Source organism: Taudactylus pleione, unplaced genomic scaffold (genome assembly GCF_031769625.1).
Source record: "Taudactylus pleione unplaced genomic scaffold, aTauple2 ptg001627l, whole genome shotgun sequence".
Lineage (NCBI taxonomy): Eukaryota > Metazoa > Chordata > Amphibia > Anura > Myobatrachidae > Taudactylus > Taudactylus pleione.
The window spans coordinates 373,798-389,961 of record NW_028286024.1 but is presented as its reverse complement, the minus strand read 5'-3'; the positions used below and the strand labels follow the sequence as shown (position 1 = coordinate 389,961).

Sequence of the window (16,164 nt, the reverse complement as noted above, 5' to 3'; positions counted from 1 at the left end):
TGTGGGTCACCACCCACAGGCTATACGAGCGTGCTTTTTGATGGCCGCGATGGTCGAGACCATCGCGACCATCGAAATTGCGAGCCGGAGCCTGCGGTTGAGGTTTTCAACCGCAAGCTCCGGAGTGATTTTGGCTCTATCAGAGCCAAAATCACTCCCACTGACATCACTAGTGATGTCAGTGGGCCGGCTTCTGACGGGAGGCGTTCCCGTGGGAACGCCCCCGTAAGGGAGGCACGCCCCCGGCACGCCCACCAAAGGGGGCGTGCTGTCAATCAACATTGACAGCACGCCCCCTTTGATCGGACACAACGAGCGAAGGACTTTCCTTCGCTCGTCGCGTCTGGCGCATGCGCATGACGGAGCTCCCTCCGTCGTGCGCATGCTCAGTGCATAACATCGACCCATTTGCGAGCGGACAGCCGCTCGCGAGTGGGTCTGAATCAGGCCCTATATTTCCATTCCTCAGTCTAAATGAATAATGCAGGTACTGTTTGGAAAGGATTTCCGTATACAATGTGTTAAGTCATTTACACAAACACAAAACCTCAGAACATTAATTGAAACAGTGAAATCTCCCACCTGGCAGGGGGTGTCAGTTAGTGACAATTAAGCTGGAAAGAGCTCGGTAACGTTACTTTACACAGAGCTCGACGTGGGAGGCCATGTTGTGTCCACAGGGAAACCAGCAACATCACAACATTAAATCACTGAGGTTTTCTGAAGGATTTCCAAGAGAGGTGCACAAACATTTTGCTAGGGCAAAATAACATGTTTTCCCAGCACCTATTCCCAACGTTCCCAGCTGTAAGAAATCATTTACTGAATATAATATTCTTTTCTCTCAGTGAAGTCAGTAAACGGACAGTGCAGTCATTTCATCTAACCTTTGCCAAGACCTTAATGAGGGTTCAAACGCGCAGTAAATAAAATGTTATTTAACACAATATTAAAGCTCTCTCTTTATAAAGTGCCATAATAAATACTAGGCAAATGCTAACATGAAAAAAGTCAGCGGGAAACACAATTTCATCATTTATAAAACGGTGAAGGGCCAAAATGTCGGAATGAATGTAACATTATTACTCATTAGTAGTTACAGTATTTATATACAGCGCACTCCTATTCCGCAGCACTGTACAGAGAATATTTGGCCTGCCCCAGTGGAGCTTACAAACTATGGCTCTCATTCAGACCCGCTCGCGAGCACAGGACGCTCGCAAGCGGGTCGATGGTACCCAAATGCTCATGCGCATGACGGAGGCCGCTCCGTCGTGCACATGTGCGAGACCCGGCGAGCAACGGGGAAGCCGTCGCTCCGGGTCTCGCACCAAAGGGGGTCGTGCTGTTGATGGTGAGTGACAGCACGCCCCCTTTGGTGGGCGTGCCGGGGCGTGGCTGCCCAGACGGAGGCGTTCCCACTAGTGATGTCAGTGGGAGTGATTTTGGCTCTGGTAGAGCCAAAATCACTCCAGGGCTTGCGGCAGCGAGACCCTACAGCAGGGTCTCGTCGCAAGCCCGATGGTCGCGATGGTCTTGACCATCGCGACCATCATCATAGATGCTCGCATAAGCTATGCGAGCGTCCAGGAGGTTGCACCAAAAAAAAAACCCACCTTGATTCAGAGCGTCCGGCTCTGAATCAGGCCCTATGTTCCCTGTCACATACAATTTAGGGTACATTTGTGTCAGGAGCTAATTAACCTACCAGTATATTTTTGGATTGTGGGAGGAAACCGAAGCATTCATACAGCAATGGGAGAACATACAAACTCCACACAGTATGGGCCATGGTAGAAGTGGTGCATGAGGTGTGAGACATCCTTATAAAGTCCTGTCGACCATATACTCTGGGCCTCTTTATTTGGGTATAGCTTTCTAGTACTGGGTATTATTAGCTGAGTATCAGGGTGACAGCAGGGTGCGCAATACCTGAACGCAGACCATTTTAGCTTGGAATGGAACACAGATGTGGGCGAAACGCGTCTAGTCTGCAGATTCACTGACTGATTGGGATTTGGCCTCACTGCCCGCTCCCATAGAGCCTAAACAGCGCTGACTAGTGCAATCTCAGTCGACTTCCTAATTACCAGGGATGCAAAGACACCGGGGTTCCTGCTTACATTTGTAGAAGGGATCAGGTACCAGACTGCTGAGACCAATCAGCCGGCACCACCCGCAATCATACTGACCTTCTAATTAGGAGACCCTAATAACAAGCACTTATATGTTGCTTTACCGTACATATGTCTTTTTTCAGAATTACTTTCTCCACGCGCAGAGCACTATGCAATGGTTATTCCCTGACGCTATCTGCAGCTATATATGTTACGCTCTAATTTCATGCATTCATTTTGCAGCCTGCAGCCCCAAATGACAACGAAGCGTCCATGTTACCTCCTACTCCGGCCGCTAACGTCTTATACAGAGGGTCCCAGAAATCAAAGGCATCAATAATAACCCGCCCAGGGCCAAAACACGAGCAATGTGAATAACAATTGCAGTTTAGCGCTGTCCACCGGATATCACGCTTTTCTGAGATCGCTTTTGTTCTGATGCACAATTATTTTTTACAGACTCCATTTATCGCTCTCCCCTCTGCCAGGATTTAATGATAATTTAAAAAAACACAGGATACAACGTGCGCTCTCTGCAAAAATAAATTGGATCCATATGTTTTACTGTAACCAAATGTATAAATGGGGTACTATTTCCCTTTGAAGCCGCAATCTAATGGAAACATGTCTATCATAAGTACCACATCCGTTGTCCCATTTTATGTAAAAGATGCCGCTCACCGGAACCGATCACTTATTCAATAAACCGGAATTCGCAAGGGACTGACGACATTACCGTGAATGCAGCCTATGAATTCAGTAGAAACCAGTGACATCAGCGGTGCACTACAGGTCTCAGTGATGTCATTTGTTCTGCGTGGATGCGTTCTCATGAATATTGCTACAGATCGCAAAATGGCAGCCACCACTATGGGTACAGGGAATAACAAATCTTTATTATAATTTAACAAAGTGTTAATTGAAATAACCTGGTAGACAGACATGAGAACTCAGCAGTACGTACATATTAAAGCTGTATAACAAAACCAGTAAAGGACTATTACCCATAAACACTGGAGCCTCTTTAATACAATCTGTATTATATAATGGTAACTGTATAATTTTAAAACAAATATTGGGGGGGTAGCTGAGCGTTACTGAGGCTGATTCAGAGTTGGACGCTATGCTGATTTTTTGGCAGTTGGGCAATTATCGGCGGTCTGCAGCCGAATTAATTACGATCGAGTTTGCTGTGAGGATTCACTCGCAATTGATTGACAGGACGAGACCGTTTTGTGGGTGGTTACGGGGAGTTCTGGGAAAACGCAGGTGCGTTGGGGCCATTTCCTGGCCGTGTACTAACCAGCGGCTGCAATGGCGCACGCAGAGAACGAACCTCCAGCATCGCAGTTACCTCGCCCATCCTGAGTGACCATAGCCTCACTCGAGGAGTCGATGTTTTCAGGATCTGCGTCCGATGCTGTCGTCTGTGTACACAGTTTCCGGTCAGCTGCGAGGACTCCGGTGGGCGTCTCAGTACAGATTCCGCCGGCTGATGCATTAGCGTATTTTAGCAATTGCTAAGAGGTAAAATTCACCAATGTGCTTGCCTTAGCGTACAACCCTGAATCAGGCCCCCTCATCGGTCTCGGTGACAATGTATAGTAGTAACTTACCACCGTGCCAGGACAGTCGCTGAGGCATGTGCGCAGATGACTGTGGAGACATAAGGAACCCAACTTCTACAGAGGATCGGTGCGAATGTTCAGCCGACTTATTCCATGTGTGACGGAGAAACTTTGACCATTTCTCTATCAACACCACATTAACATAAAACACTTCGGGCAAAATTTACTAAGCGGCGGTTTGACAGCGGGTTCTACTCTATTCTAAACCCCGGCGGTTTCGTGGCGGGTTCTATTCTGTTCTAAACCCCGGGGGTTGGGTGGCGGTTTTGCAGCGGTTTCTAAATGACGGCCCTGTTTTATTCTATTCTAAAATGTGTTTTGATGGCAGTTCTGCAGCGGTTTTGGCCTTAGTAAATCTGCAGATAGCAAAACCGCCTCCAAACCGCTGTCAAAACACATTTTAGAATATGATAGAAGAACAGGGCTGTCATTTAGAAACTGCTACAAAACCGCCACCAAACCCCCGGGGTTTAGAACAGAATAGAACCCGCCACCAGACCAACGGGGTTTAGAATAGAATAGAAACCGCCGTCAAACCACCGCTTAGTAAATTTTGCCCTTCATATACTGTATTTGGCTTACCCCTAAAGGGTTCGGGCAATATTTACTAAGTGGCGGTTTGACAGCGGTTTCTATTCTATTCTAAACCCTGGCGGCTTGGTGGCGGTTTCTATTCTATTCTATACCCCGGGGGTTTGGTGGTGGTTTTGAAGTGGTTTCTAAATTAAACCTCCAGTGGACGGCAGCGGGGGGTCGTGACGTAAGTGCAGGCATGTCATGACCATTTTCATAGCATGTCTCAGTCTGCGACTACGATCCTGTACGGAGTAAAAATTACTCCAGCATCTGAGTTCCTGCGCCCGTTCTGCCTGACCATAGTGTTACTTAGAAGGACGTTAATCGACTGATCTGTGACCGAGCTGCATCTTTGTACTTTGATTTGTGAAGCCGCTGGTGGCCGTCTCAATGCGACATTTTCCCAGCTTCGCACAGATGCTGCGTACAAATTTGCAGCTGCGACGGCATTAGCGCCCATTGCTAGGGATCCGGTCTATAGATCTACAGGAAAAAGGTCAATAATGTATAGATAGACACCAGATGTTAGACAGTCAATAGGTCTACACACTAAAGATCAACAGTCGACAGATACAAATGGTCGACAGGGTCAAAAAAAAGATTGATACAGAAATTGGTCAACACAAAAATGGTCAACACATTTTTTTTAGGGTTAAGCACTTATCGGAGGGTTAGGGTTAGGCACTTATACAGATGGTTAGAGTTAGGCACCAGGAGGGAGGGTTAGGCACTTACCGGAGGGTTAGGCACTTATCGGAGGGTTAGGCACTTACCGGAGGGTTAGGGTTAGGCACTTATACAGACGGTTAGAGGTAGGCACCAGGAGGGTGGGTTAGGCACTTAACAGAAAGTTAGGCACTTACCCAGATGGTTAGGGTTAGGCACCAGAAGGGAGGGTTAGGCTTTTACCGCGGAGGGTTAGGCACTTACCAAGATGGTTGGTGTTAGGCACCAAGAGGGAGGGTTAGGGTTAGGCACTAGAAGGGACGGTTAGGGTTATGCACCAGGAGGGAGGGTTAGGCACCAGGAGGGTTAGGGTTAGGCACCAGGAGGGAGGTTAGGGTTAGGCACTGACCGGAGGGTTAGGGTTAGGCACTAGAAGGGACGGTTAGGGTTAGGCACCAGGAGGGAGGGTTAGGGTTAGGCACCAGGAGGGAGGGTCAGGCACCAGGAGGAAGGGTTAGGCACTTATCGGAGGGTTAGGCATAGAAGGGATGGTTACGGTCAGGCACCTACCCTGACGGTTAGTGTTAGGCACTAGAAGGGAATGTTAACGTTAGGTTCCAAGGGGAGGGTTAGGTGAAGATTAGGGTTAGACTAGATGGGCCAAGTGGTTCTTATCTGCCATCAAATTCTGTGTTTCTAAAAAAATGTGTCGACCATTTTTTTGTGTTGACCTTTTTTAGTGTTAACCTTTTGACCCTGTCGACCACTTACACCTGCCGACCTTCTTACATGTCGTCGACATTTTGTCCCTGTCGACCTATTGATTGTCTAACATCTGGTATCTATCTAGACCAGGCATGTCAAACATGCGGCCCGAATAAACATTTTATGCGGCTCACACCCCTGGAACAATCGGAGCTCCCAGTGATGCAGTGCGCAGGTGACGTCATGACATCACTCGTGATGAGAGGAGTCTGCACCTGCACTACTAGGGCACTGCATAAGGGGCATTGCATAATGGGCACAAATTCAGGGGGCATTGCATAAGGGGCACTACTACAGGGGGCACTGCATTGGTTTTTATTAATAATAAACCTTTAACAATTGCATATAAGACTTGTTTTTTTGTTGAGGCCCACACACTCTTAAGACCTTGAATATTCTGCCCGGTTGGCATTTTCAGTTTGACGCCTGATCTAGACATTGTCAACTTTTTTACTGTAGATCTTCCAATCCACACCCCATTGCTGAATCAGGCCCGGAGGCTACAAACCCATTATTCCTAATAAATGCCAATGAATGGAAATAAGTGACCTTTCCACGTTATACTAAATAATCAGATCTATCACTATGATAATAAGTCCAAACCCCTTTTAAAATAGTACTTTTTTTATTTGTTATTTTGAACAACTTAAACGTAAGGAATCTGACCTCTCATTGGTGTGTGTGTGTGTGTGTGTATATATCATACATGCCTACCCGCCCGGTTTTCGCGGGAGGCTCCCGATTTTTCGGGTAACCCCCCACACCCCCGGAAGGGTAGGCATTTCTCCCGCATTCTGCCCACTTCCTAGTGAAGTGAGCAGAATTAGGAGAATACCCGCGGCAATCGCGGGTCTCCGTGAAGGGGGCGGGGCTTAAGCTGTGATTCTGCATGAATCGCAACATTTGGCCTCGCCCCCTATGTAAATTGTGCCCAATCGTGGCAATTTTACCGTGAGGGGGCGGGGCTTAATGATGCGAATCGTCAAGCCCCGCCCCCGTCGGCCCTCTGCTACATCTCTTACCCGGGCTTCTCCCGGGAAGAGAATGTTAAAGGTAGGCAACCCTGGTGTATATGTGTGTGTGTATGTATATGTGTGTGTGTGTATGTATGTATATGTGTGTGTATGTATATGTATGTATATGTGTATGTATGTATGTGTGTGATGCTTATGCATATGTATGTGTGTGTATGTATGTATGTGTGTGTGCTTGTGTGTGTGTGTGTGTGTATGTATGTGTATGTATATGTGTGTGTGTATGTATGTGTGTGTGTAAGTGTGTGTGATGCTTATGCATATGTATGTGTGTATGTTTGTGTGTATATGTATATGTGTGTGTAAGTGTGTGTGTGTGTATGTGTGTGTGCAATAAAAGCCTAAAAATGGTAATCTGAAGCATGAGCAATGCAGGGAACCAGCACACTGTAGGACAGAGTCCGGCGCCCTTATCTGGTACCGCTTTACATTAGGGCCTCAGCCATTGTAACTACCCCACTAGTGTTTATGGAACTCGGTCACACTCACCGTTACATCCGCAATATATGAATGGAAATTCCACTCAGCTTCTTCCTACCTGAAGGTAAAATAAAGTGTAACGGAGAATGATTCTGTAGGACTGGATATAACGAGGTGCCGCCAGACGCAAATCCCCTGGTTGCTGGATCAGACACTGACCTGTGACCGGCTAGCACAGATATTACTCTGTAATACTTCACACCTAATACCCAGGTGCTCATTAGGAACCGCCGCTTCAGTTCCACTCACAAAATTATTATTTTTTTTCGTAGGGTTGAAGTCTTGGAAAATTGATTTGGCTTTTTATTGGTTAAAATATTCTTTCCCCCTTTCTTGTCCTTTCAGAAAACTGATAACAGATGTGCAGTAGCTCCTTTAGGTTGTGGTTAAGTAGAACGCAGCCACTGAACAGCTCCAGAAACCCCGGAGAGTTTGTGTAACTGTAAATCAGTTGTCCATAGTCTCAGTAGTGGTTCTTAACCCTCTGATGTCAGGTAGCACTGGGTCATGGCACTGAATGAGAGAGGGCTGGGGTGCTACCCATACCTAGGAGGTACAGTACAAAGGGAAACAGCTCTGTCCTGATCATATAAATGCTTTGACAAAAGACACAAGTTAAAGTTAACAGGCCACTAAATAAAAGATGTCTGAATGTGGAAAACCCATTTTATGAAATGTCATTAACACAATTGTGGGTTGAATGAAAAGTCCCCCCAGCATCATAATTAGCCCCAACTCGCAATGCACTTGTGTCTAAATAAAATGTCAATCGCCATCATGGATGGTAAATTCGTTCTCCCAGTTATCACCTCAATGTACATCACTGCCCCCCAAACTACATGACCAGGCCACACACTCAATCCAATATGTCACCATTTCCCATCAATACAACACATCACCATACATGTCCACATCATTACACCCATTCCCACCCATACAATGTCCAACATAAATGTCCCACATCATTACACCCATTCCCACCCATACAATGCCCAACATAAATGTCCCACATCATTACACCCATACAACGCCCAACATACATATCCCACATCATTACACCCATTCCCACCCATACATGTCCCACATCATTACACCCATTCCCACCCATACAACGCCCAACATACATGTCCCACATCATTACACCCATTCCCACTCATACAACGCCCAACATACATGTCCCATATCATTACACCCATTCCCACCCATACAATGCCCAATATACATGTCCCACATCATTAAACCCATTCCCACCCATACAATGCCCAACATACATGTCCCACATCATTACACCCATACAATGCCCAACATACATGCCCCACATCATTACACCCATTCCCATCCATACAATGCCCAACACACATGTCCGTCATCATTACACCCATTCCCACCCATACAATGTCCAGCATGCATGTCCCACATCATTACACCCATTTCCCACCTTTACAACGCCCAACATACATGTCCCACATCATTACACCCATTCCCACCCATACAATGCCCAACATACATGTCCCACATCATTACACCCATTCCCACTCATACAACGCCCAACATACATGTCCCATATGATTACACCCATTCCCACCCATACAATGCCCAATATACATGTCCCACATCATTAAACCCATTCCCACCCATACAATGCCCAACATACATGTCCCACATCATTACACCCATTCCTACCCATACAATGCCCAACATACATGCCCCACATCATTACACCCATTCCCATCCATACAATGCCCAGCACACATGTCCGTCATCATTACACCCATTCCCACCCATACAATGTCCAACATGCATGTCCCACATCATTACACCCATTTCCCACCATTACAACGCCCAACATACATGTCCCACATCATTACACCCATTCCCACCCATACAATGCCCAACATACATGTCCCACATCATTACACCCATTCCCACCCATACAATGTCCAACATACATGTCCGTCATCATTACACCCATTCCCACCCATACAATGCCCAACATACAAGTCCCACATCATTACACCCAGTCCCACCCATACAACGCCCAACATACATGTCCCACATTATTACACCCATTCCCACCCATACAATGCCCAACATACATGTCCCACATCATTACACCCATTCCCACCCATGCAATGCCCAGCATACATGTCCCACATCATTACACCAATTTCCCACCATTACAATGCCCAACATACATCTCCCACATCATTACACCCATTCCCACCCATACAATGCCCAACATACATGTCCCACATCATTACACCCATTCCCATCCATACAACGCCCAACATACATGTCCCACATCATTACACCCATTCCCACCCATACAACGCCCAACATACATGTCCCACATCATTACACCAATTTTCACCCATACAACGCCCAACATACATGTCCCACATCATTACACCAATTTTCACCCATACAACGTCCAACATACATGTCCCACATTATTACACCGATTTCCCACCCACACAATGCCCAGCATACATGTCCCACATCATTACACCCATTCCCACCCATACAATGTCAACATGCATGTCCCACATCATTACACCCATTTCCCACCATTACAACGCCCAACATACATGTCCCACATCATTACACCCATTCCCACCCATACAACGCCCAACATACATGTCCCACATCATTACACCCATTCCCACCCATACAATGCCCAACATACATGTCCCACATTATTACACCCATTCCCACCCATACAATGCCCAACATACATGTCCCACATCATTACACCCATTCCCACCCATACAACGCCCAACATACAAGTCCCACATCATTACACCCAGTCCCACCCATACAATGCCCAACATACATGTCCCACATTATTACACCCATTCCCACCCATACAATGCCCAGCATACATGTCCCACATCATTACACCCATTCCCACCCATACAATGCCCAACATACATGTCCCACATCATTACACCCATTTTTCTGCTTTTTTTAACATATTTTATTACTAGAACCTGCATTAACTTTGTTTGGATTTCCAATTGAATAGAAAAAGTTGCAGCCGCTGGTTTAACGCAAGATAAAAACTTGAGTGACCCAATTCAGAGACAGCTGGTAATTCATCCACGTTCTCAGCCTCTCTTGCAATAGCGGTTTTGGGAATAAATGCTAATCTCAGTCTTCTCTTTGTGCGGGACGGTGCAATGAAGTGTACAAGCGTTGAGACGCCTATTTTCAAGCTCCGGCGCAAAATGGGCAAATGTAAAAGTACCAGCCAGAGCGTAAATATTATAGTCCATGCTCATCACTAGAATCCTAACCTCGGCTATCCTGAGGGAATCCAGACACATTGGAGCCCTAATCTCAGTCTCGCTATAAACCGTTTACCATTAAATTAAAGGGATAAACGAGCCAAGAAATTATCCTCTGTTGCAATTCTTTTTTTTTTTAGTTAAAATATTTTTTCTGATTTTCTTCAAATTATTTACAGACGTCAACTTTCTCAGAGGGAGCTTTAATAAAGCACTTTGTTACATTCTGTACATTGCATTTCATTAGCATTCCTTTTAGTGCCACATTGACCTGACTTGCATCTTGTGAAGCCCGTGCATAATAGGTTAAGTATGTCCGTCCACTGCTGAGTAAGGCTGAGAGCGCACGGCAGGATGCTGCCCAGCTGTCTTCTAGCCAAATGTCTCCAAAACTCAACTCCTCGTTCCTGAGTTGTGACTATTAACTTCAAGTTCAAAGAGGAAAATTCCCCCCTCAAACAGCTAACGGGAACTGATTAAATTCAGATACAGTAATGTTGGACACTCTGCTCTTACTGGTGCTGATTCTGAGTCAGGGCATACATTCAATAATGCAGGCAAATAAGGGAAGTTACAATACTGTGTATAAGCAAAAGCGACTTTATGCATTTTTTTAATTTTGTATCCATCATCGATTCCAAGTCTGGTGAATCTGTGAAGGATCTCACTTTGCTTGAACTGAGCGGAAACTGGGCGGCAACACACAAGCGATCTGTCTCATGGAAACATCGTTGGAGTGCTGTGAGCGTGTACCTAGAGGTCCGTGCGATTCTGAGCCATGCGTACGGGAAGAGATGCCTGTTTCCAATTTATCTCTTGCTTCCAGCATGGGGGCAAGTGCAATTGCTGATCCTAATGATGACAGTTATGGCGGTTGATGTAAAAACTGGGAAGTGTGGCTTCACACAACCACAGCCAATTCAGAATCAGCCCCACTGTGAGCTATGTACCATCCATCTCTTCCGTGGTGCTCAGTAGAGATGAGGCAGCCCTGACTGTTACAGATAGCCGCCAAAAGGATTACTAGTGTATCGATTCAGGTGCAACAAGGCATTTCAGATGCAATAAGGAATGGTTCACCAAGTTAGCCAAATGTGACCCTATGACTATCAAATTAATTGAAAATCCAGTAGATGTTTGATGGATGGGACTATATTATCTGAAGTTGTGAGGACATTAAACATTCTTTGATCTATGGTGTCACATATATACCGGTAATACCTCATGGAAGGCTTTACCACCCACCGAGTACAGTGCAGTGACCAACCACTGGTGTTTAATGATCATCTGGCCAGATTTTTCCATGGTAACAGACAAGCGACACTGGCTCAAATCACATCCACATTCAATACAGAAGGTACCAGACGAATATACAGCAGGTCGGTGCAGCATTATTTAGCTTCCATGGGATATGGGAGCAGAAGACCCACCAGAGTTCCCCTGTTAACACTACAATACTGGACACAGTGCCTCACTTGGACTCATGATATTGCTAAATGGAACGTGAAAGTCTGACAACATATGACATGGTCTGATGAGTAATGGTTCCAGTGATTTCAAGCTGATGGTAGGGTTCGGGTGTGGTACAGACCCCATGAGTCTATGAACCCCAGTTGTCAATAAGGCACTGTGTGGCTTGGTGTTTCGTTCCTTAAAGTTGTATGGTGTTGGGTGTGCTCACGTGGCATGAGGTCGGTCCGTTGGTCTGCCTGAAGATGTCATGACCGGTAACTGCTAAGTTGCATTGTTGATGACCATTTGCAGCCCTTCATGGACTTCATGTATCCCCCACAACAATGGAATATTCCAGCAGGATAATGCACTGTGTCATCACTCCAAAGTTGTCCAAAATTGAGGAGCATACTGGAAAGCTCAGACGAATTGTGTGCCCATCACGTTCACCTGACATGAACCCAAGCAAGCATTTATGGGACGTGGTGGAGAGGTCCATTCGCACCCAAGATCCTGCATCTACAAATATCAGGGAGCTGTGGGAAGCTATCCAGACAGCATGGGTAAACATCTCTCCAGAGTTCTTCTTCACTTGCGGAATCGATGCCACATCGAGTTGCTGCACTTCGCTGGGCTAGAGGGGTCCTATACAATACAAGGCATCAATCCCATTACTTTTGGCTGGGTAGGTGTGAGGGTGCACCAGTGTTAGTATAGATGAGGGGATGCGTTCGGAATCCCGGTGGTTGGGATGCCGACACTTACATTACCGGTGCCGGAATACTGATGCCTGTCAGAATCCCGGCACCAGCATCCCCACTGCCGGGATGCCGAAGGTAAGTAGCGGGGTTTGGGGTAGGGTTAGGTTTAGGGGCTAAGCACTAAGGGGGGAGGGTTAGGTTTAGGGTGCGGGGAGGGGGAGGTTAGGTGTCGGCACTAGGGCGGGGGTTAGGGTTAGGCACCAAAGAGGGAGAGTTCGCATAGGGAGAAGGGGAGGGTTAGCATACGGACCAACAAGTTTCGGTATTTTATCCCTCGGGATTCTGACTGCCAGGATCCTGACTGTTGGTATTTCATACCGATACCTAGATGCGAGTACTGTAGGTGTGTGGTTGTACCAGTGGGAGTTATATAGGTGGGAGTAGGCTAGGTGGGAGTAGTATAGGTGTGAGTATTTTAGGTGGGAGTAGGGTAGGGGTGAGGTTGTACCAGTGTGAGTAGTATAGGTGGGAGTAGGGGAGGTGTGAGGATGTTTCTGTTTATTATCATTCTCACTTGTAGCTTCCTCTTCTTTTATCCCCAGCATCTCCTGGCCTCTCCTATCTCTTCCCTAGCTCTTCCCCATGAAGCCATGGCCCTTTTTCAGGTGCACTTATGTCCCTAGTTAAAAATTGGGAGGGGGGGCGCCAATGCTCTCTCTGGCACAGGGCACCAAAAAGTCTAGTTATGGCTCTATGAGGGTGTACCAGTGTGAGTAGTATAGGTGGGAATAGAGGAGGTGTGATGGTGTACCAGTGTGAGTAGTATAGGTGGGAGTAGGGTAGGTGTGATGGTGTACCAGTGTGAGTAGTATAGGTGGGAGTAGGGTAGGTGTGAGGGTGTACCAGTGTGAGTAGTATAGGTAGGAGTAGGGTAGGTGTGAGGGTGTACCAGTGTGAGTAGTATAGGTAGGAGTAGAGTAGGTGTGAGGGTGTACCAGTGTGAGTAGGATAGGTGGGAGAAGGGGATGTGTGAGGGTGTACCAGTGTGAGTAGTATAGGGGGGAGTAGGAGAGGTGTGAGGGTGTAGCAGTGTGAGTAGTATAGGTGGGAGTAGGGGAGGTGTGAGGGTGTAGCAGTGTGAGTAGTATAGGTGGGAGAAGGGGATGTGTGAGGGTGTACCAGTGTGAGTAGTATAGGTGGGAGTAGGGGAGGTGTGAGGGTGTACCAGTGTGAGTAGTATAGGTGGGAGTAGGGGAGGTGTGAGGGTGTACCAGTGTGAGTAGTATAGGTGGGAGTAGGTAGGTGTGAGGGTGTACCAGTGTGAGTAGGATAGGTGGGAGAAGGGGATGTGTGAGGGTGTACCAGTGTGAGTAGTATAGGTGGGAGTAGGGTAGGTGTGAGGGTGTACCAGTGTGAGTAGTATAGGTGGGAGTAGGGTAGGTGTGAGTGTGTACCAGTGTGAGTAGTATAGGTGGGAGTAGGGTAGGCGTGAGGGTGTAGCAGTGTGAGTAGGATAGGTGGGAGAAGGGGATGTGTGAGGGTGTACCAGTGTGAGTAGTATAGGTAGGAGTAGGGTAGGTGTGAGGGTGTACCAGTGTGAGTAGGATAGGTGGGAGAAGGGGATGTGTGAGGGTGTACCAGTGTGAGTAGTATAGGTGGGAGTAGGGGAGGTGTGAGGGTGTACCAGTGTGAGTAGTATAGGTGGGAGTAGGGGAGGTGTGAGGGTGTACCAGTGTGAGTAGTATAGGTGGGGGTAGGTAGGTGTGAGGGTGTACCAGTGTGAGTAGTATAGGTGGGAGTAGGGTAGGTGTGAGTGTGTACCAGTGTGAGTAGTATAGGTGGGAGTAGGGTAGGTGTGAGGGTGTAGCAGTGTGAGTAGGATAGGTGGGAGAAGGGGATGTGTGAGGGTGTAGCAGTGTGAGACACTATAGGTAGGAGTAGGGTAGGTGTGAGGGTGTACCAGTGTGAGCAGTATAGGTAGGAGTAGGGTAGGTGTGAGGGTGTACCAGTGTGAGTAGGATAGGTGGGAGAAGGGGATGTGTGAGGGTGTACCAGTGTGAGTAGTATAGGTGGGAGTAGGGTAGGTGTGAGGGTGTACCAGTGTGAGTAGTATAGGTGGGAGAAGGGTAGGTGTGAGTGTGTACCAGCGTGAGTAGTATAGGTGGGAGTAGGGTAGGTGTGAGGGTGTAGCAGTGTGAGACACTATAGGTGGGAGTAGGGTAGGTGTGAGGGTGTACCAGTGTGAGTAGTATAGGTAGGAGTAGGGTAGGTGTGAGGGTGTATCAGTGTGAGTAATATAGGTAGGAGTAGGGTAGGTGTGAGGGTGTACCAGTGTGAGTAGTATAGGGGGAGTAGGGTAGGTGTGAGGGTGTATCAGTATGAGTAGTATAGGGGGGAGTAGGGGAGGTGTGAGGGTGTACCAGTGTGAGTAGTATAGGTAGGAGTAGGGGAGGTGTGAGGGTGTACCAGTGTGAGTGGTATAGGGGGGAGTAGGAGAGGTGTGAGGGTGTAGCAGTGTGAGTAGTATAGGTGGGAGTAGGGGAGGTGTGAGGGTGTAGCAGTGTGAGTAGTATAGGTGGGTGTAGGGGAGGTGTGAGGGTGTACCAGTGTGAGTAGTATAGGTGGGAGTAGGGGAGGTGTGAGGGTGTACCAGTGTGAGTAGTATAGGGGGGAGTAGGAGAGGTGTGAGGGTGTAGCAGTGTGAGTAGTATAGGTGGGAGTAGAGGAGGTGTGAGGGTGTAGCAGTGTGAGTAGTATAGGTGGGAGTAGGGGAGGTGTGAGGGTGTATTAGTGTGAGTAGTATAGGTGGGAGTAGGGGAGGTGTGAGGGTGTAGTAGTGTGAGTAGTATAGGTAGAGGGTGGATGTTAGGGTGTACCAGTGTGAGACACTATAGGTGGGAGTAGGGGAGGTGTGAGGGTGTAGCAGTGTGAGTAGTATAGGTGGGAGTAGGGGAGGTGTGAGGGTGTACTAATGTGAGTAATATAGGTAGGCGGTGGATGTTAGGGTGTACCAGTGTGAGTAATATAGGTAGGAGTAGGGTAGGTGTGAGGGTGTACCAGTGTGAGTAGTATAGGGGGAGTAGGGGAGGTGTGAGGGTGTACCAGTGTGAGTAGTATAGGGGGGAGTAGGGGAGGTGTGAGGGTGTACCAGTGTGAGTAGTATAGGTAGGAGTAGGGTAGGTGTGAGGGTGTACCAGTGTGAGTAATATAGGTAGGAGTAGGGTAGGTGTGAGGGTGTACCAGTGTGAGTAGTATAGGGGGAGTAGGGTAGGTGTGAGGGTGTACCAGTGTGAGTAGTATAGGGGGGAGTAGGGGAGGTGTGAGGGTGTACCAGTGTGAGTGGTATAGGGGGGAGTAGGAGAGGTGTGAGGGTGTAGCAGTGTGAGTAGTATAGGTGGGAGTAGGGGAGGTGTGAGGGTGTAGCAGTGTGAGTAGTATAGGTGGGAGTAGGGGAGGTG

At 47.5% G+C, this 16,164-nt stretch overlaps 1 pseudogene; it reads right to left on the bottom strand.

Annotated features, from left to right (window-relative positions):
- Positions 1-3,032: 3,032 nt before the first annotated feature.
- Positions 3,033-15,912, bottom strand: LOC148442085 (uncharacterized; annotated as a pseudogene).
- Positions 15,913-16,164: the final 252 nt, after the last annotated feature.